The sequence below is a fragment of the Clarias gariepinus genome, chromosome 26 (genome assembly GCF_024256425.1).
Source record: "Clarias gariepinus isolate MV-2021 ecotype Netherlands chromosome 26, CGAR_prim_01v2, whole genome shotgun sequence".
Lineage (NCBI taxonomy): Eukaryota > Metazoa > Chordata > Actinopteri > Siluriformes > Clariidae > Clarias > Clarias gariepinus.
The window spans coordinates 18,385,430-18,409,718 of NC_071125.1; the positions used below are offsets into that span (position 1 = coordinate 18,385,430).

The following is a 24,289-nucleotide window of genomic DNA, read 5'->3' on the forward strand; positions in this document are numbered from 1 at the left end:
TCTTAACTTTCATCTTTAGAAAATAGGAGCCAAAACAATGACAAAAATGAGAGGTGAAAAAAAATTATATTAGAAGCTAGTTGGAAAACTATTCCCTAAGAATACAGTAAAAACTACACCATTTTTTTTTTCAAAGCACAGTACGGTACTTTGTGTTTCAATGGCTACAGTAAGCACGCACCATGCATCTGGTTTGTCTATGCACAACTACAGTACAGTACAAAATGGCATGTAGCGGGGGTTCAGCAGTTAGTCTGCTTGTACTCAGTGTGCAAATCATTATCAAGATCTATAACATGGGTCAGTAAACATGAAAAGCGGGGAAAATACTCTGCGATGAGCCAAAGGAACAGGATTATAGATCCGGCCAAACTAATCTAACTAACATGGAATGTCAAGCATGAAACAGCGGAACACTTTAGGTAATTAAACCAATGAAACATACGAACGGTGAAGACACGACCAAAACCAAACTAAAAGCACCTAAAAAACAGAAAACAAACATAACCACAAGGCAACACAATAGGAATTGGTCATGAACTATAGAGAACTAGGAAGCAGCAATGCACCAAATAAAATGTAAAGACTAAATATCTTCCCAACCGATCCTGACCCCATTGGTTCATCCATCTTTTCTGCAGAATGCCAATAGAAACTTAGATCAGCTAATCGCTACCTATATTAGCAAAGAGTGATAAAAACTGATGAAACAATAGTGGATTCTGACAGCCTGATGTGAGAAAAGGACATTGTGTTCTTTCTCTGTTTTGGGAAATGTCCTGCAATCTATTTTTTCCTGACTCATGGACTTTTAAATGGAATCGTATTGAAACACATAAAAAGAAACGAGCAGCAGACACGGCGATCCCACTTATCTTTTCCCATAATGCATTGCTTGATTATCAGTAACAAACAGATAGAGTTCATGTGGCCATGCCCTGAGATAAGGATGTGTCCTTTGTGTGTGTGAATGGAATACTAAACACATGTCAAGCGGAGAAAAGGTGCCCAATCAGGCTTCCGATCTTTAACCCTCCTGGAGTTTACACTAATTAGCAATCGAAGGGGACTTCTTTAGTGCTTGAACCGATATAACCATAATGTGATGGGGGATTATGATAAAATCACCTCGAGGTTCAGTTCTAAGGCATTCTTTTACTAAAGGAGGTCTATAACCTTTAGTTAGGTATTGTGGAGATAGCCTAGTTGAAACTGTTATGCTATTTCCTCTCAATATGCGGTAATGTATTACAGTAGGTAGAATGTAGAGTTTGTGTGTGGCCTGATGATGTAGATTGTTGATGATCTGCTTGTACTGTGTGTTTTTTCCTTTTCTTATCCTTACCAGCACTAAACCATTATTCAATACACCTCGTCATCAATTACAACCATGCATTGGAGTGGCGTAGAGCTGTGATTGGACAGTGACTGCATTTCAGTGTGGCACAACTTCAACGTGACGATACATCTCTCAGGTTGTGTTTCATTATAGACATAAAGAAACATAGTAAAAATGCAATGAATGTTTATTGTTTTTCTGTTTGGCATGTTACTGTACATACATGTTACAAATTCTTCTGCTGGATTTTATGCTACTGTATTTTACTTTTCTATTACACCTACTGTATACCTTTTTCCATACTACACTAACATGCCTCCTGCAGAAGTTTTAACTCTTAACTTTCCTACATTCATGCCATAGTCCAAATGAAAAGGTCCAAAAAAATGAAAAACCAGATCAACTTTAAAAGAGAGCAGTTAAGGGTTATGGGTCTTACTTAATGGCTCTCTAGCACTCCTGGGATTTATACACACAAACCTTGAAATCACTGGCTCAGAACCTAATTAACATCCGATTTTGTGCATAAGAGTCTAAGAATTTGATTATCTGGATATTCTGTGTAAAGGTTCTAGTACCATAACGCTGAACCATGAAGCAATGCTTCATATGCAAAAACGCTCACTCTGCAACTGTGGCTGGTGGAACATTATTTAAAAAGTACAAATTGATAATACTAGAAAATTTGATATCTATGCTGATCAGCCATGTTGTGACTTTATGAGCACTGACAGGTGAAGCGAACAACATTGATCACCAGTTATACACCAGCATACCGGGGACAGGATCATGGGAATACAAGGCTTACTCATGCACTTATGGAGACCAAAGCCAACTGGTCCGATCTTAAAGAAAAGCTAATGCAGCACAAACCACTGAAAAACGCCAATGCTGGCCATGATAGAAAACCCAGTGGCCCAAAGCCATTCATGCACAGGCCCACCCTGCACCGCTTAGGTTTCGCTGCCAACGTCCTGGTGCCAAACACAACATCACATGCCCAGAGGCCATGCACTGACAGTGATTATAAAGTCACCATGCCTTGAGGGGCCAAGTATAAAAGGCATAAAATAAACTTTATGGGTTTAATAAAACTACGAGAACTTATTGGAAGAGCGGTGAACACAATTTTATCAATACTAACCACACAACTACTAAAATTAAAGAGATAAAAGAGCAAGGTATCTGCCAATAACAATAAATGCCATATAAATCATGTTTTAAAGGAAAGGACTGGAATAATATTAAGACGATCACCCTTAGCTTATCAAAGCATTATAGAAAACTAAAAATGCTCATGTTTTTCAAGGCAAAAATTATATCTCTCTACTCTAATGTTATTAATTACAACTATTTGGGGAATTCCTATTTCAGTACGTAATGTTTTAATAATGACTCACTCTCACTTACTCATCGTCTATACCACTTTCTCCTGTATACAGTGCATTGTCACAGGGGCCTCTAGCCTAAAGGTGCTTTAATAATCTAGAAATAATAATATATACCATAGTTATACTATTATTATATACTAATAGTATACTTTTACGTTAACTATTTAATGGAATATTTTGGTTGTGTGGTTAGTATTGATAAAATTGTGTTCACCGCTCTTCCAAATATTTAGTTCTACCTGGACTCTTCAATTTTTTATCCATACATCCATGCATTTAGGGATGTCTGTAGTCCACCAAGGAACCGTGGAGGCCAATGGTGACCGTTGTATTTATTCCCCTTGTACAGCCGTGGTAGGACCTCTGGTCAACATTCAAACACACATTATGGGCAATTTGGGAACGCCAATTAACCTAATCTACATGTCTTTGGATTGTGGGAGGAAACTGGAAAACTAGGTGGAAACCCAACAAGCACAGGGATAACATGCATACTCCATGCAAACAGGCCCGATGCGAGAATCGAACCCAAGACCTGAAGGCGCAAGGCCACTGTGCCACCAAAAAAGTGTATAACATGATTGTAAAAAAGGCAAATCACAAACAAAAAAAATCAATTCTGTATCATATGTGGATCTCTTTAACACCACCGTCTTTCACTTCACCTTCGTTTGCCCTAAGACCCTCTCTGATCTTCTCGAATACTACTCACAAATTTCTCTCTGAAAGGTCAAACGTCTAACAGGCAATGAAACAGATCTTCCGAAGTGCATTCCGACACGCCTCAGGCTCACATTAAGAACATTACAATGACTCCACATCATGAGCTATAAATCATATTACATGGATGATTCTGTGCCTGACAGTAACAAGATAAAATACAAGTGTGCTTGAACCCTTGTATGTGATTAAGCACTGCTTCCAGTGTTTTAGTTTCCTGGGCTGTGTTCCAAATGCCACCCTCCTCCTTATTCCCTACAGCGGAGAATTATGTGCACCATCTAGCACTCTACTAGCCGACAAATTAGACCGGAGAGCTGTATGCCACACTCAAAACACTCTGGATTGCACAAAAAATGTTTCTACGTATTAAGGACAGAAATAAAAACATGTTTAATTAGAAGTAAAAAAAAAAAAAAAAAACAAGCGTTGTGTGTCCATGGTGACATTTTCTGTTCAATTAAATTATTTTGAATTGATGTTCTTCTTAGATAACAAGGACTGAGTAGCCAGGGCGATACAGAATATATAACATCAATATAATATAGTTTATAATAGAGACACAGACTAAAAAAAAAAAACTGTCCATCTAACATTTTTGGCTGCTGTTCATTGGCATCTGCCTTATAAAGTGTTCCTCTGAGGGGCCTGAGTACAGAACATAGTGTATTTTATAAGAGTCATGCACGTCTTTCAAACAGCATACAGCGTTTTAATATCTCCGCTCACAACTCGTAAAAACTTGTTAGACTTGTCCTAAAGCTCTGTTAACTTGATATATGGACTGTTGTGCTTCACTCTGCTTGTTCTGACTGCAACTCCAATTATTAGCTTTTTTTTTTCTCTCAATATGTTTTTGCGGCTTCACCATGCATCAATAGAGAAACTGACTCCTGTCCCGTTGAGAATCTCATGAGATGCCCCAAAAAATATATATCCTTGTAAGGACTTTAGGTTCAGTTATTTAGGTGTTTTAGGTTTAGTTTAAGTTTTTGGAGATTTATACTGCGAATAGTCTCATAAAATCATCCAGAGTCAGTAACTAAGTTTAGATAGTAAGTGAAGATGGGAAAAAAATTTATTTACTGTAGTTATGAACTTTGATTCTTTTGTGCATCGCCATTCTGACTCCAAAATAAATTCTTAAAAACTATTGTAACGTTTATAATAGAAATGAACCAGTCAATAGTCCAGTGACCTGAATTGGCTGGATTTTGGATTGATTGGATTGACATAACCAGTGATTGGCTGATCAGCCTCAGCTAAAAAAAATCCAGTATTGAGCACAGAAGATAACAAGTGATGCACCAAAATTGCTTTTTTATGGCGTTAAATGATCAAAACTCATGTGATCGAAACTATGTGCTAATTACTGTTGTCTCAAACCCAATCATTACTTAAACCCTAAACCACAAGCACTAATTATTTAAAAATCATGTGTGTTAGAAGCCCAGCATGCGCGCGTACTTAAAGCCGCCAACAAACTCACTGTCAAGTTGAGTTTTGAGATCATTTCTTTTCCTGCAGGTGGTACACTCTGAACTATTAACACAGTTTATCTTATATGGAAGAAATTACTTGTTAGTTTCGAAAAATAACAATCATTGCAGATGATCGAGATTGTTCAAATGCTGCATTTGGTTTGTAAGTGAGAAAACTAATTTTCCAAGGAATAATCTGCATTTTATTAATCATTAAACCTTTAAATATTTAAATAGTAAAAAGTGGGGGAAAATGTAATATTAAATCAAGATACTTATGCAATATGAATTTTACTGGAAGTGGCACCTACTGTTATCTGGTATCATGATAATATCGTATCGGGGTGACTGGTGATTCCCATCCCTAGTAACAAATGGAGAAATGTAGCTTACATTACAGCTACAGCTGAGCTGGAAGTGTAATTACCATGTAAAGGAAACATTTTTTAAAACTTTAGCAGGCTAGCACCAAAATGCGAAAGCACCTACCATACTACTTTGTGAGGATAACGGTTTTTTTTTGTTTTTTGTTTTTTAATGAGATAACTCGCTTACAGAGGGCCAAGTTGATATAGTTCTGCATTTCCACCTCAGCTGTAACTACACGTCACAAGCTATTCAGACAGTTGTGGGAATTGCTTGCACAGGACAGAGTTTGCTAAAAACAGAGGCTTACTAATGCATGATTCTGACCTTGGATTTAATCTACTACTGTCTGACAGTTTGATATCACAACCACAACAGGGAAAACTGGGCTTTTCACTAGGTTTTTCACAATCTATGAGAGCCATCCATTTTATTATTGAATTTGCTAATGTCAGTTTAGTATCAGCCATGCTAACTAGCTGAGGAAGTCAAGAAAGTTCTGGTGTTTGCCTTGTGACTAAACTATTTTATTGGTCAGGCAAGAATCAGGACTGTTGTCTTGCTTTTTTTTTGTTTGTTCTTGTTGTTCTTGTTTTTGTAGGTAAGGAAAATGCTATCTCATGACAAATCCATCTTACGGGCTACTAATTCAATATGGTTCTTTGCTATCACAATAAATGTCAACAATTGAATTTTATTCATCTTTGCCTTAACGTGTAATTATGCAGATTTTAGACATTTAGATTAGGGTGTGTTCAGACTTGACATCTTTGGTTAGATTAAAAGAAACTCTGGTGTGGTTGCTTGGTTAGTGCGGTTCACTTAGTGCAGTTGACAAATGTAAACACTGCCATTCAAACCTTGGTGCACACTGCTTGGAAAACCTGCTTTATTGGATCCTTTTTCTTTTTTTCTATTGGCCAGGGTTTAAACAACCCAATTTGATTTCTCCCCTATTGTGACCTCATTTAAGAAAAAAAACCTCCCCCGCTCAGCTACGCCTAGTTGTACTCTAGAGTAGTGGGGCTTGATGGTTGGGAAAGGACTACAAAGAAGTTTAAGAGATGAAAAAAAAAGCATTATCTGAGATTTATTTATTTGATCCTGCCCTTTTTGAGAACCTCTAGAACCTAGCATAGATTGTTAATCAAATGGTAAAATCTAATATATGTTTAATATGATTATAGTTTAAAGGGCGGAGTTTGTCAGAATTGATTTTGTTTGTTAATTGATGGACTGCTGTTCCATGTTATAATGGTATTTTCTTCTCTACAATACAAATCAACTCATTTATGTTTCACCAGTGAGCCGGTCAATCAGTCAATAAGTCAATCAATCATGCAGTGAGTGGAAATGCCTCTTCCAAACCCTCTCACTAAGCAGCCTGGAAAAAATTTAATCACAGCACGAGTAGCATATACACTACTATTGTTCTATGCCCTATACAACCAGCCCTGACTACAGACCACGTTAGGGCTGAGAGTGTTAGGGATTGAAAAAAAAATTAAAGAATGTAGAGTTCAGGATTTTGTCACTGCGTTGTAATTATCAGAACGTTCAAGGACAGCATCTCAGAGATTTACCCTGAGATTGAACTGTCTCTTTGTGTTACAGAGATGATGTTAAGGTCATTTCAAGCCGAGAGGAACAAGGTGAAGTAAAAAGAGATCTTCAGAAAATGGTTGACGTTTGAAAATGCAAAGGAGAAATATGATAGGAACCGTGTCTCATTCCCTCTAGCTTTTATTTCCACTCCCACCTGTGCTGCACACATCTGCTTTCAAGAAGTGCTTGTTATGTCACTATGATAGTCTCAAGCTTAGAATGACCTGAAAATCATCTCTAGAATATATATATATATATACAGTATATAAAGATTTCAACTAGATAGATACAACTCTAGGAAAGATCTTTTTGGTAGTGATCTGTGTTTAGTAGAACGATAAATCCAGTATTTTATTGTGCATGAATCTGAGCTACATTCAGTACAGTAAATAATGCAAACAATTTATGTAAAAAAAAAATTAACCATTTTAGGTAACTTGGGCTAATCAGTATTGTCCTAAGAATTCCCTGTTACACCAACCTAAAGCTGTCCTGCTACATGGTGCCTATTAAACCAATACAGTATATTATAACTATAAAAGGATATGTTATGCACAATAATTAACATCATGCTATTTCTAAACAACTTTAATCTTTTGTGTATAAGCATGTTCAAGTGTATGAGTGTTGTGTGTGTATAAGTAATGGCTTCATCTGACCACACTGTATGACTCCAGGTCTGAGCGTGAACAAATCTTGTTAGAAGGATATATGAATATATTCAGTCTTTCTTTCACACACATACAAGAACACACACACACACACACACACCTGAACTGGCATCGCGTTTCCCTTCTCTTCCTAATGTAAAGTATTTTTACAAGCTGCATATGTGGAAAGAGAGGCGTGTGTGTTTTTTTTTTTTTTTTGCGGTAGGGACTGGTATGTAGGCAGGTCATACGAAACCATAAAAACAACAGGTGGAAATCAATCACGCTAAAACATGGTGGATTAAACAGATTGAAAATTGATCAGGGTTGTAAACCTCACCTCGGTTCTCATCCAATCAATACACAGCTGCCTGTCCTTTTCCTGCTCTCGCTCCTCACTGTCTGTCTCTCTCTCTCACACACACACACACACACACACGTATATACGACCCACTAGGTTTTAATTAACTGCTCACTCCAGTGCTGTGATTACTGATGTTTTAAAGATCAGTAGTCTTCTCAACATCTCACTTGTCCCTGATTTGAATTTGCTGCACTGTGAGTATCAACCGTTCGGTTTCTTGGTAAACCAACATGAGAGATCAGAACAATTGTCATACTCAATACCAAGTATTTAAGCATGGACATTGGTTGATAAATCACGTATTTCAGAATTTAGTAGAATTCTCTTCGTCATTGCAAATCAGTTACATTGTTTCATCAGCATTGTTTGGTGTGAATGTTAATTTGCATGAATGTATTTTGAATCAGAATAAACATAAAATTGTTATATATATATATATATATATATATATATATATATATATATATTTTTTTTTTTTTTTTTTTTTTGCTACATTGATGAGAATACAACTCTATATTTCTTTAAATAATCCCTTATACACTAATGCACTTATCCCAGAGCTTGGATACCATCAAGGTGGAAAGTTCTCAGTGCCATGATTGAACTCACTGCGTCACATCTGAAAGTCTGGCCTCCCAGGAACTTCTTTAATTTCACAAACCTGTGAAAATTACTTGGAGTGTGATCACGATTGTAGGGGGGATATGAAAATAACTTCTAGTCGAATTCTTGTAACGTGCAAGTGGTGTCCGTGAATTATTGGTTGTACAGTTCCCACAATTAGATGTGTTGGCGACAAGTTATCCATCGACTCACAGGAACGACTGCAGTGGGCTCGTCATTCTCGAGATCGGCATTCACAGACAACCTTCTTTAAAAACCACTCAAATGTATTACTGTGGCTAAAAATCTCATGACCGTTCTGTGCTTGATGTCTTCTGTAAATGTCAATCATGAAAGCTTTCATTCATGAGAAGTATTAATATTCTAATTCAGAATTGTTTATTTTTATTGCTCACATAGTTTAAACTTTCTGTATAATAGGACAAATCTTTGAGAATATGTTTTTGTATCTTTTACCATATCATAGGTACAGTAGGTTCACTGTAATCTTTAAGTAGAAAACATCTATAAGATTAGAAGATGTTAAACAACAAACATAAAGTATTCCAAAGTTAAAAATCCACTTTTGAAATGGAACCCAAATCAATGGAGTTAAAATGGAGAGAGGAATAGTAAGTAAACCAGGTATGCAGTATATAAATAAGAAAATGACTGGGCCAAGAACTTTTGTCTATTAGTATGCGTGAATTTGTGATCCTGGTTAAGCCAGAATCAAACATATCTAAGAGGGAGTATATACGTACATTACAAAATTAGTGGACCATAAGACTCGCCCTTATGCAACAGTGGAGATTGTGGACCTGGAACCAAACATAATGATGAAATGTCTACTGTCTGTCAGATAAAATGTACTCCACCCCCATGTGATGCTCAAACAAAGCCTGTTTCACGGATAAGAATAGAATAATGTATGAAAGGCTGTGCTCAAGTCTAATAAAATGGGAATGTTGGGAAATCCCAAAGGGAGCTGAAGAAAAATAAGTCATGGATAACTTTATACATGGCTGTCACTGGGGTATGGAATGGCTGCGAACCAGAGTGGAAAGGTCTAAGAGCAATGGCAAAGGTTAAGAGCGGAACAAAACCCAAGTTAACATACCAAAGATGTGAAATGTACGCCACTTTAATAATCAATACCCCAGTTCATTGTGTTTAGTCATGCAGAACCGTGCATTATGAAAAAGCCAATAGAGATTGATACATGGTACAACAAATTAATGTTTACATCAAAATGAGAAAAAGAATGGTTACATTAGAAAAGCGAGAGAAAGAATTTAACCTTAGATTCCAGTTCTTGGCTGAGAGAAGTGCGACCTGGTAGGTCCTCCTGCTGTTGTAGCTCATCCACTTCAAGGCATGTGCATTCTGAGATGCGTTTCCACAATTCTAAAGATTATCTATCTATCTATCTATCTATCTATCTATCTATCTATCTATCTATCTATCTATCTATCTACTGTATCTATCTATCTATCTATCTATCTATCTATCTATCTATCTATTAGGCAGTAAATATTACCAAATTATTAATTAACACAAATTAATGATATGACCAAGTTTTTCCCTAATGGCTTGCCAGAATCGCAGCATGGTTACCTTGAAAGTTTGGATAAAACCAAAGTTGCGATCTTGGGCTACTTTTAAGAGAAACTATTTTTAAAGAATTCATTAACTGCAACCGGTGAGAGTGGTGGCTCAGGCGGCTCAGGCTCTACTGTAGGTTGTTTATTCTCGATTCTGAGGATCTCGGTTTGAGCCGTTGGTGAGTTTCACACCTATTTACAGTACTACCCAGCTACTGCTTGCAGTGCCGATCCCATTCGAGAGACTTTAATTTAACATTTGTTAAATGTTAATGCTTCAGATATTATAAAACTGCTTAATTTGTTTTTCTCTAAGCAGTTTGTCATGCATGTCTCTATTCCAAAATTGCACGTTTATAATACAAGTAATTTTAAGCATTTTAAAATTGTGATTAATCATGATTAATCACAAACTGAGTGTGATTAATTAGATTAAAATTTGTAATTGATTTATACAGACTTCAATTCTTGTCCTATTTGACGATTTGTTTTGACTAACAATGAAAAATAATGTAAACAGAACTATTGTGACATGTGAATCCAAAAATCTACTGCATTACTTTGCCTTAGGCTATATATATATATATATATATATATATATATATATATATATATATATATATAAGTATTTTTTATATACTATAAGGTGAGACTTAAATCATAGTTGTTGTTTTTTTTTGGTATTGAATAAATATCGAATTCCGGTTTCAGGCTTAACCACATTTACAGTATGCATAATTAACTGATTTATGATAGTAGTACTAATTATGGAAATAATAAAAAAAAATAAAAATTGCATGACTGTCAGTCAGATTCTGTTAACAAGCACATGTGAGGTTAGGAACATGTTCTACGTTATGATTCGTTGTAAAAATTCTTTCTTGTCTATTTTTTTAGTGAGTAACCTAGAAAATGAACGTGGAGTTAAATTTAAATTGTGTTTTTAAGCGCAGTGTAAAAGACCAGGAACTAATGGAGTCACTCAAGGGATTTTCCACAGACTTTTTTCCTCTACATATCTTTAAAGAGAATATTTTCTCCTATGTATTTTTTTTCAATTATTTGCCTTCAGGGGCATTATACACTAGAGACAGTTGTGGGTGAAAATCCTAGGAAATGAGCATTAACAGCCAAAGTCACTCAGAAGAATTTCCCCCTTTCATTGTAACGCTTGATGTAAACATTAACTGAAGAGGTTGACTTGTACCTGCTTACATTATGTATTATGTTGAACTTACAATGATAATTACAGGAATGTATAAGTGTGCGTGTGTTGCTAATAAAATGCATGGTACTGTAAGTGAATGTTGGCCATTATCACACCATGAATGTTGCATTGTTCTCAAAAGCAAATATCATTTATAAGTGACACTTTCATCTTTCTGTTTACTTCACTGCTGAGGAAAAAAAAAATCCAATAATTAATAAGTGCTGTGCTGTTTATGATACAGCTCTTTGTTCTCAGAGTTATCAACAGCTCGGGCATTGTTGACAGGTTGACATCACATGACGCATCAGTGCAGTACATTTGGTAGTCTGTGTACAAATGTGTGTGAAATCATTTTAAAATTATATAATTCTTTTTGTTTGTTTGTTTGTTTTTTTTCATTGTTGATCCTCAACAATCCTTTTTGATGTGAACATGCCTTAATGCTTTCAGTGAATACAAAGCTAACTGGTTAAATAGGACAGTAGGGTTAAAATCATAAATGATAAACTAAACAGAGTGGCAATTTTACAGGCTGTATTAATATTTTATAGCTGTATTTTGCTCACGAGTTAAAGTTCTAATAACTTTAAAACTGTTTTTAGACTAAGCATCATATGTCATCCTAGATTCCAAAGATTCAATCTTTATACTTTGTCTATTATTGACATTTCATGAGCAACTTAGGTTAATTTTATTTATATAGTGCTTTCAACTGTGGTCAGTGTCAAAAAGCAGTTTTACAAAATTAAAACAATATGGAAATAAGTTTTTCCCATTCATAAGAATGATAGACACTGAAATGGCATGTTCGGAAAAGGAGTGAAACAGAGGGAGGTTAAGGTAGAAAAAAATCTCATCTAAAGGGGATTTCAACAACAGCATTTAACAGACACACTTTGAGGAACTTATGCAACCAAAACAGTACTGTGCAAAAGTCTTGACCCCCTATTTCTTCATATTTTGCTTCCAAAGAGCCCGACTTTAGTATTTATAATGTAGTTCTGCGGAACAGGTTCCCATGGCTCCTATTTTTGGCACGTTTTCTGTTTCTCATTTTCATCCTCGTTTGTTCGTTTAGCCACTAAGTGAGCTACAAATTATTTTTTTTTAAAAGCATTCAAATTAGGGCATGAACCAGTGAGAAACAGGTGCAGATGATGACAGATTATCATGATAAGTAGTTGAAAAAGATGAGAGGGGAAATGAGGCTGCTGCTAAAACTAGCAAAAAAAAAAAAAAGAGAAATCCTTAGGCACTTAGCAGCTTGTCAAAATAAAACAATTGTCCCCATTTCTTAAATGTAATCTACATCATTTAATGTAATTCAATTTAATATGATGAAGTGAGGGGTGACTCAGGAATTTTGCACAGCACTATATTGACTAACTTGATAAATGTGTGGTAATGCTTCTCATATTTTTATTCCACTGTCGAATAAGTTTCAAATGACTAAGAACACTGAAATTACTAAATACTAGAAATGTCAATTGCTTGAGTAGATTTTTTTTATAATGTATTGTGACCCCTTACTTTGAGCACTACCGTGCAATAAAGCAGTGTTGCGTGATTACGTAGTGCATTCTTATTAAAATCCTTTCATAATCTGCGTGCTATTTTTTGCTCGTGAGTCACAGCAGCTGACGCATATATTTCAGCACATAGACACACGCACACACCCAACACAGACACACATGACCACACACAATCACACACCAGACTGAGTTAGCCTCTCACAGTTGATAATCAATAATAATATTAATAATAATAATAATAATAATAATAATGCATAGAGTGTTTCAATACACTCGCAATTAAGAAAAACATCACCTATAAGACATCAGTAAGCACAGAGATAAAACACTATCGATAAATTCTTGTCTCTTTATGAAGACAAATGCATTATGGGTAACATAACTGGATTCACTATAGGTAATGATATTAACAGGCATGTCCTGAAAATAATTGTAGGCACAAATACAAGTATAATAATAAAGCAGAATTAGTTACCTATACAGTCATAGTAATTAGGTCATTTTTAAAATGCTGACATAATCAGGAAAAATCTAACTTGTTATTTATCAAAGTGGAAATGCGACCTGCATAAATGGCAATTACCCTGGCTTCGCCTAGACTAATGGCACACTAATACATCAATTAGCCTGAGCTAAGAGCTTCCTCTCCAGTGGTTGGATGATGCAATTTGAGCCATTTGACATCGCAAAATTCTTGCGGGTATTAATACTGATAGCGCTGTTTTATGAAACGATGTAAGGGGTTTCCAAAAGGAAACTGAAAGCGGAAAAACAAAACAGAAAATTGGTAAAGGGACAAATAATCTTTGTCATAACTTTGTCATATTTTGCTATTTATATTGAATGTTCCTTATCTAAAAAGATATCTACTGTAAGTGTGCAACATTTAATATCAGCCAAAATTGTGGCTCAATTTAACCATATTATATAACTGTGTTAAGTCATATGTAAGGTCGCCACATTATGGGTGAGATGAGAAACTTCCTGGTTTGTGCTACTATAAGATAACTCCATTTCGGTTAATTTGACAGACTCAGCAGCCATTCTTCAGAGTTGAACCTCAAGTTTTACCTTCGTATCGAGTGGTAGCATCTAATATTTTTTTACCATGTGACTTCACCAAGCGTTTAAGTGATTCCTAGTCATGTTTTTTTTTTACACAAAGTGCCATCAGATTCATATCCAAATGATCCATCATTAACATAAAAGTGACCTTTGTCTGAATGACCGAAAGCCAAAGCTTTTACAGATTAATGAAGCTGGTAAGTTTATGTATCCCATGTCTGAAAGGGGTTTACAGTATTTTGCAAACTCAATGCTACCAACCCACTGTTTCTTATGTGTCTATCTTATATCTTGTTCCTTGTTCTTTTCCCCATACAAGTTTATTTGATCTGGATAAAGCCTGTAATAACTCTATCTGTCTCTATCTGAGTGCTTCGCCCTCAACATGTTTCATATCCATGATTTCCCGACCATACTATACTTTCAATAATGATGCTGAGGTTTCTGTCTTACCCTGCATTTATTATCTTCTGGTCTTCTAAATGAATTATCCTTAACAACAAAACTAGTATTTTTACTATGATCATAAAATATTAATGCCAACCATTTGTTTGTTGCAAATGCATTATAGATATTGGGGAAAGACAAGTATTAAGAGAATACAGAATGGGTTTTTATTGGCAGGGTAAGACAATTACAATGAGTCTACTACAGTGCATCTGTCATAGAGATCTGACCCAGCTTCAAACAGCCCGTCATTAGCTTAAAAGAACTTCCCATCTTATTTTGTAGATGCACAGTGGGTAATGTGACATGACATCGGCACTGGGTAATGAGCGCTTAATGAGTGCTAGCAGCCCTGCCCTTTTTTGTGGGTTGATATTGGAGGAAATGTTTGGGCACGGTGCCTCGGTAATGGATGCATTAGACACACAGCTTGCTGCTTCCCTCAATTCTCAAATTACTTTTTTTTTTTTTTTTTTAACAATTTAAATCCTGAGATATAAATATTTTATATTGAAAATCTTGAACATAATACGATGATGCAGAATATGCTACATTACTAATATGGTTATAAAGTAAGTTAAAAAATTAATGAAATGAAGAAAAAACATGACTTGATTTGTTTTTAATAAAATATTTTTAAAAATACCATAATTTTTAATAACAGAGAAAATATCAGATAAATAATATGTAGCATTAGATCATATTTATTTATTTATTTATTTATTTATTTGTATTTATTTATTTATAGTATGGAACATACAGTGCATGGAGAAAGTATTCACAACGCTTTCATTTTTCCACATTTTGCTATGTTACAGCCTTATTTCAAAATGGATTAAATTCATTAATTTTCTTAAAATTCTACAAACAATACCCCACAACAGGAACATAAAAGAAGTTTGTTTAAAATCTTTGCAAATTTATTAAAAATAAAATAATAATAATAATAAAAAAATCGGAAGTATTCACAGTCTTTTCCATGACACTCTTCTTCATTGCACAGTGCATTTTCTTTCCACTCATCATCAAGATGTTCCTCCAAGTCCACCTATGGTAAATTCAGTTGATCAGACATTATTTCAAAAGCACACACCTGTCTATGTAAGGTCCCACAGTGCATGTCAGAGCACAAACCAAGCCATGAAGTCCAAGGAATTGTAGACCTGTAGAGCTCTGAGACAGGATTGTATCGGGGCACAGATCTGGGAAAGGGTCCGCAGCATTGAATGTCAAGATGAGCACAGTGGCCTTCATCATCTACAAATGGAAGAAGTTCATAACCACCATGACTCCTTCTAGAAAACACTGCCCAGCCAAGGTTAGCGATCGGGGGAGAAGGACCTTAGTCAGGGAGGTGACCGAAACCCTGATGGTCAGTCTGAAAGAGTTTCTCTGTGTAGTGAGTAAAGGACCTTTCAGAAGGAACAACATCTTGTAGCATCACACTCAAAAAGACTTGAGGTTGTAATTGGTGCCAAAGGTGCTTTAACAACAAAAAAAGTTCTTCAGGTGCCTTTTGGCAACCTTCAGATGGGGTGTCATGTGCTTTTTACTGAGGAGTGGCTCAATATATAATGCTATATATATATATATATATATATATATATATATATATATATATACGTAAAGTATATGTTATTGTTTTATATATAAACAAATACTCAAACACATGCTTCATTGTTTTTATTTTAGTAGAACATGTGATTCCCTGCAGTGGAAAGTGAACTTTAAATAGCTCGCAGTGTACAGTATATGCAGGATTATATCACCCCCCCCCCCCCGCCCCCCCCACACACACACTCATTATACTAACTCGCCTTTAAGCGTGCCGTCACGGCTAACTTGCCCTCCTGTACACTGTGCAAACATACAGAGACACACAGGCACACCCACACATTTAAATAAAATATTATTACAGTATTATATCATAGTAACCTACAATTGTATTATGCTTTTATAACAGTGTAATAAATGATTATAATACTCATGTCTGGCACAAATACTCGTATAGTCTTTAGACAGAATTACTGAATTGTCTTCCCTGATAAGGATCATGGAACAATTGCTGCTTCAGTTCTGTCCAAAATAGAGACAGCTGTTCCTTCAAATGGGCCAGACTTTATCTCACTGCTCTGCTCCTACCTAGACGGCCTCCTCACTAATCCTGACCGGAGCACATGAAAGTGACCACATTTTTTAGATAAATAATAACAATAGTGCATGCATGGAATATCATACAAATTAAGAGTGCATGCCTGGACAAACACGGACACGCACACACACACACACACACACACACACACTCAAAATGCCTCATCATTTTAAGCTGCACATAAACAAATGTGAACCCAAGCAATAATAACACATGATTTTATGTCTTTGAGTTTATTACACACATTATGGTAAGAACGAATACACCAAAGTTTATTTGGTCTTTTTTCATAACATGTCCTGACATCCTTTAACCACGTCTTTTGTCAATGCAAAATGAAAAAACAAAGCATTGTGGGAAATGGCAGGGTGAGAGCATGTATCAAAAGGACATAAGAGGAATCACGTGTGCTGTTTTCTTTACTCAGGCTTACTTTTATAATTAATGATAATGTATAAAGTGTCAGGGATGGGCTTCTAGATTGTTCTTCACGCCTAATAATTGTTTGATTGTCATTACATACAATATAATCAGGAAAACCGTTAAAATGAGCCAAATAATAACAAATCAACAACCTCTCAGCTATTACAGGACCTTGCCTTGGTCCCAAAAGTATTTCTATGACATTTGGCTGATGCCCTCATCTAGAGCGACTTATAACTTTATCTCATTATACATTTGATCCGATGAGGGTTAAGGACCTTGTTTAAGGGACAAACATTAGCAACTTGATTATTATGGGATTCAAACTTGGGACCTTTCAAATCATAGCCTAAATTATTGTTAGACACTAATCACATTACACTGAAATCAGTCAAAGATATACTCTCCATATGCAAGAAAGTAATCTGGGGACGATTTTAAACATATTATGAAATGAATGCTTTAAAATTTGGTAAACTTTATGTCTCGCTTAACTTTTTTTTAAATGTCACTACAGTTGATGAACGGTAAGGCGCTTTTCGGGCCAAGGCTGTTAAAACGGTGACCAGTCACGCAATCATCCAATGTGACACCTGAGTGAAAGTGTACAGTGTTTTTAGTTCAGTAGTCCCTTTAATTGCAAGTATTCACACAGGGGAGTTTGGAAAGAGGAAGTGCACTATCAATAACATAATGACATTGTAATACTGCCAAAAAAAAAAAAAATGAAGCATAGAGTGCTAAATACTTCGACAGTTGAAGCCTGGGGCAAAGCCATATGGTGGATGATCTGTAATTTTCAAAACGGCCGACACAAAGTAAAAAATATGAGTGAATACAGTAGCATGGCAGTCTTTTTCCTAAGCCGGTGCAACCTGATCATCATATACTGTCAATTAATTGATTTGTAATCATTATTTATTAACCTTTATTATATGATTTATTATTTATTAGCCACACTAAATATTAATAATTATTGAATTCAGGTGTTTCAATCAGGCCCCTTATCCCCAATAAAGGGCGATCTTAATGCTTAAGCATATCAAGACATCCTGGACAACACTATGAGTTCAAATTTGGGGCAACAGTTTGGGGAAGGCCCTTCTACTGTATTCCAGCATGACCGTGCCCTCAGTGCACAAAGCAAGCGCTATGAAGACATGGTTTGATGAGTGCGGTGTGGAAGAACTTGACTGGCCCTAACACAGAGCCCTGACCTCAACCCCATCAAGCACCTTTGGGACGAACTGAAACGGAGACTGCGAGCCAGGTCTTCTCGTCCAACGTCAGCGCCTGACCTCATAAACGCTTTACAGAATAAATGGGCACGAATTCCCATTGAAACTCTTCAGGATCTTGTGGACAGCCTTCCAAGAGGAGTGGAAGCTGTAATATCTGCAAAAGGGGGGCCAACTTCTTATTCAAGTATGCTGTTTGTATTGGGCTACAATGTCATTGCAGGTTTGGCCAAAGGTTACAGTGATGGCACAGTGGCTTAGTGGTTAGCAATAACGCTTTACTCCAAAGACATGCAGATTAGGTTAAATGGCATCCTCAGTAGTGTGTAAATGACAATCCGGCATCGAGCTGGCAACCCGGCTCTTAATGACGGATATACCTCCAGGGTGGGGAGTATCAGTCACCTGATGTGCCATGAACAGACCAAATTACAATAAATAAATAAATAAATAAATAAAATGTTACAACAGGAAGCATCTATAAGTGTTTAGTTTCTTTACACCTAAAGAACCGGATGCCAAAAATAACACTAATATATATATATATATATATATATATATATATATATATATATATACACCCCTATATATATATATATATATATATATATATATATATATATATAATACGTATACTGTATATATATAAAATGTTTGTCACAGAAAATGGGTTAATTACAGAACTTTTTCACATTACTGAGAAAATGATTAGTGGAAATCACACAGTTCTGTTCTACATCTATTCACATACTAATCAGCAAAGTTAATGAGGTAAAGATGTGAAGCTGATGAAATGTATGCAAATATGAGAGCATAATCCACTACGACAAAAATCCCTCATTAAATCAGTTCAGTTCGTCAGTTTGCATGCAGTAAATGAAAAGGATCCCTACAAATGATGAAAGGTTTAGATATGTTTTAGGAAGCCATGTTTGGGGTTGAAATTATGCATTAAAAGAAAACCATCAGCTTCAGAGCATGACAAAAGCCAGAAAAATGAAATATTAAAAAGAATTCAATATTAAAATTTCATAGACTTTAATGTGCTTAATATACATTCTTCCTGTAAAGAGTGTTAATGTTTTAAAGCATTACGTGTTCTGAACAGCAACAACACTATATGATTATGAACACTACATATGTACATCATCATCATCACATTATTATTATTATTATTATTATTATTATTATTATTATTATTATTATTTATTTCAATTCTTTGATTATGGTTTTCAATACAGCACTTTTTACAATAAACACATGAAAGTGTACATGTGCATTCCCCTACAATTATACCAGATTAAATAATTACATTCAGCTCAAAATTTATGACAATATTTACAGTAAGCAGGGAAAGCAATTTTCTTCCTGGGAACCCGTTCTACATAATGCACTATAAGGCAGAAAAATAAAGTCCGAAAGTTAGGATTGATTTAATGCGCTGTGTTGAAAAGAAAATTTGAAAACAATTTGAGGGTAAGCTGACCAAGCACAAACATGGTATGCTTTTTCGAGGGGTGTTCAAGTCAACACAGGACTTGTCATGAAATTCCTCATAAGTGAATACTGTTTGTAAAACCAACATATACAGAAGACTTCAAGCACAGAATGGTGATAAGGCTCTTACTGTAGGTGGAATGAAACATTTGAATGGCACAAACGAGCCCACTGCAGTTATGTGCATGTTCAGCGAATGGAATAACGGCTCCTTGAAAATAAATGGATAACTTGGCATCAACTTTTGAACTGTACACACACAACCATTCACAAACACCACTTGTACATCACAGGAACTGGGCTGGGAGCTATTATCACATCCTCATACAATCCTGCACTTGCTCCAAGCTATTTCAAAATGTGGCCATTAAATGAGTCTTAGATTAGAATGTGTCTAAATACTCATGTGTGCCGTTTCATCATTACATCCCGGCTCTGCACCTGTAACATGACCCTTGACACATTCCATTGTGTCCTAAAATACATTAATAAGCCTGTCTGACAAGACTGTAGAAATAGATACATTTTAGGACAGATATTTCATCTTTTATAAAAGAGACTTCCCCTTGTTTATTATCTGCATTACCCGCATACCTTATGCTCGAGAAGGGAAACACCTGCCACCAAACTCTGTATCGGCTAATAAATTACATTCGGTACAATGAGAACATTGTGTGCATTTTCATTTTGGGCCAAACTTTTTCTTGTGAAGAAAATGTCATAAAGTTTTCCTAGAATATATATTGTTTAAAGCTTGGAAGAGGTCTTTATGTAAAGCGTAGCGGATAATATCTGCAGTTTAATGACGCCATTTATTCTGGTTGATCATTCATGCAATGTGATGAAGTATTTTAGCTTGAGTGGCTGCCTAATCACTTTTCATAATCATTTTTGTGTGCTTCAGAATAGGACTTTCAAAGTGACTTACGTGTCCTTCACACACACACATAGTCGTTTGTACCTTCCTGGCGTCATCACTTTTAACTTGACATTGCATATCGACACTCAACTCTACTGTGTAGAAAGTCACCACTCAGACTTTTTGGTTTATATAAACATGACAAACACTAACCCCGCCTCCGCGATGAAAACCGCACCCCTCGCCCATACCGTAAACATACATACACAGGAAGAAGAGGAGCAGCAATCCTTCCTTATTTGAGGTCAGAAGAAGTATGCGTTTTGTTCCTTGTGTACTAGTGCATGCTAATGTGTGTACAGATGTATTTTATCCAGCGCACCTACAGTACAGCTCAATCCCCAATATGCAGTAACTTTCATTTATTGGTTTAATGGATGTTTGTGCACTGAGTGCTCTTGTGGTGTGTGTGGCTTATGAGTGCTATTTGTTCCATTTAGTCCAGATGCCGAATTCAGGATGTGGGAAAGCACCGTGCAGACAGACAGGCTGAGAGAAAGACAGATTTGCAAAAATAATGCTATGATATCATTATTGCTTTCTGTAATAGAAGTTCGTCTGCATCCTAGTATTGTGCCATATATATTAAAAGGTTAAGTTTTGGCATATGGTTTTATATACAATAATAGGTATATTCCACTCCTGTACTTTTTTATTTATTTATTTATTTTTATTTTTAACATTGTACATTAATACATTAATATTGAAGACATCCAAACTGTGCAAAAACATGTCTGGAATTACTTAGTCAATCATAAAAATGTCAAGGACTTTGAATGAATCCTCAGGTGCAGTCACCAAAAAACATCCAATGATAACAATGATCATAAAACTAACTCATCCAAGGAAGACCAAGAAGCTAACTCAGCAGCAGGAAGATAGGTTTATTAGAATGACCAGCCTCAGAAACGGTTGATTTACATCACCTCAGATTAGAGCCCACATAAAAGCTTCTCGGAGAGTTCAAGTGCCAGCCATATTTCAACATGCACCGTTCAGATGATACTATGTGAGTCAAGAGTTCATGGTCGAGTTGCAGGAAAGAAATCATTTCTTTACGAGAACAACAAGCAGAAAAGACTTGCTTGGCCTAATTAATAGACATTAGATCAGTAGAAAACTGACCGCCATGTCTTTGTTAGATGTAGGGAAGGTGAAATGCCAGTTCCGCATGGTTTCCACTGTGAAGCATAGAGGAGGAGGTGCTTTGCTGGTGACATTGTTGGTGACTTAGTCAAAATTGAGAGCACACTTAACCAGCATGGCTACAACAACATGTCTTTTGCAGAGACGTGCCATCCCAACTGGTTTGCACTTAGAGGGACCATCATTTGATTTCCAACAGAAACACACCTCTAGGTTATGTACAGTACTGTAAGAGCTACTTGTCCAAGAAGGAACATGATGGAGTGCTGCATCAGATAACCTGTCCACCACAATCACCTGATTTAAATTCAGTGGTTTGAGACTGGTTTGGCGAGTGAAGGAAAAGCAGCCAACATGCACTCAAAACCTCCTTCAAGCCTGGAGTTGACTACCTCATGAGACTGACTGAGAGAATCCCAAGAAAAAAAATTGACAACATCTTCATGGTTATTTAGCATTTTTTTTGTTTTTTTACTACACGATATCATATTTGTTCTGTCATACAGTAAGTATAAAATAGTTTAAACATAATTTCCTACATACAAGGTTAAAAAGAATTATTATGCTAGTCACAAATTCCTTTTTTTATTTCAATAAATCCATGGGTCTTGGTGAGTTAAAAGCTGGTGAGTGAATTCTTTGTGCTTTTATTCTATAACTGCTGAATATATTACTAACATAAAGACTCTCCCCATGACATCCAGCTCCTCTTTCATCTCGCCATCCAGCTCTGAGTATGTTAGTGAATCAGAAATCACTTTTAAGGCGGTTTAAGAACAAGATTTAATAAAAAAAAAAAGATAGGGAAAAACATAAAGCCTAAGTATTAAAAAGAATATAATAAGTATATAATATACATATACAATGGGATTATCTACAGTACATCCTCATTTATTAATAGTTATTTATAAACCGATGGGAATGTCAATAGGAAGGTGTTGGCTAAAACCCGCTGTAAGTCCCATAATAGCCAACTAATATAATAACTATTGCTATTCATTTGCTTTAATTTGTTTAGATAATATGCATTAGATACATTTACACTGACATTATTTTTTCAATGTGATTTAAACCATTCTGATTACAGATTCCAGCTTGTTTACATGGATGCTGATCTGATGTGCATTTACATGATTCACATTTTTAATCAAAATATAATTTTATTATTGAAGCAAAGTGCTTTTGCTTATTTACTCATTGTGATGTATTCTTTTATTCTAATTGGACTATTATTCTGATTATTAGTGGAATATTAGGGTCCATGTAAATCTATCTCTTTTATATTTTAGTCATGTTTAATTTTCTGATTCACAAAACAAACAAGTTCCTATTGTCACTTACACTATAGCAACTATAACCAGCCTTGCCCTTAACAGTCTTTCTTCTTTAATCCACAATAGTGCTCATGAATATTTTTCTGTGTAGGAAGACTTATCTATTAATGTCAGCTGGAAAGAGGCGTTCAGAAAAATAAACTGACTAAAAAAAGGCAAAAAATCAACAGAACTTAACAGCTGAAAGTTTATAAACCAAGACTTGCAACTTTAAAGATGCCCACCAAAAAGTATATGTTGAATGTAAAAACATCTTTTTAGCATCCTTTTTATTGTAAATTAAGCAAGTAACATAATGCAAGCGCAAAATAACTTAAGCAATGCCTCAAGCTAGTCTAAAACTATCAAAGAACACAGTGGGAACAGGGTAAAAAAAGATAAAAGTGCATTTATCTAGTTCATACTAGTGTCAATCCATGTGCATGTCAGGTTTTCAATAAGCTACTATTTGTGAGTGTCATCATTAATACAGTGGACCCTCGGCATACAGTACAAATACTCCAGCTTGTGAATGTTTTACTTTTAAGGTCTTGTATACGTCCTGTTCCGCGCATTTCCGAAAGCCAGTCAAAACTTGTTTGCGTCAGTGGAAAGCCAAGCGAAGCGAGTTTACATATTTTTTATGATTTTTTTTTTTCATTTTGTGCAAGATTTACTGAAGACATGTTTGTAATGCTTGTGTTAATTAATTAACCAGGATTACACAAACACAAGACTTTTATCCTTAAAATATTTTGATATGTATGTGAATGTATGGAGAGTAAACCGATTTTGATGTATTCACAAAGAGACAGAAGAGGAATCATAAACTATGGTTTGGTGCGGCGTATTGTCAATTTATTTAATATTTTATTCCACTTACATGTATTTTCTTAATGTTTTGATTGTTTCTATATGCAAAAATATAATTATAGTCTTGGAATTTGGTAACAATGGTAATATTTTGGGGTGGCTGGAACAGATTAACTGCATTTACATGAATTCCTATGGGAAAATGCGTTTTGCAATATGAAATTTAAGAAGAACTCGTCTCTAGAGCGGATTAAATTCAAATGCTGAGGTACCACTGTACATCCCTTTTAAGTTTTTCTGCTTCTTGCTTTGACCACATCCTCAAAAGGCTTTTTTCCGAAAAAGATTGGCAGCTCCAGGTCAAGGGAGACAATAGTATGTCCTTACGGTTCTTACTGCATTCACTCAAAT

General features: G+C 35.6%; 1 protein-coding gene across 1 annotated transcript in view; it reads right to left on the reverse strand.

The window, feature by feature from the left end:
* Positions 1-24,289, reverse strand: part of kcnb2b (potassium voltage-gated channel subfamily B member 2b) — a 120,886-nt gene that overhangs the window by 64,864 nt on the left and 31,733 nt on the right. The window lies entirely within an intron of this gene.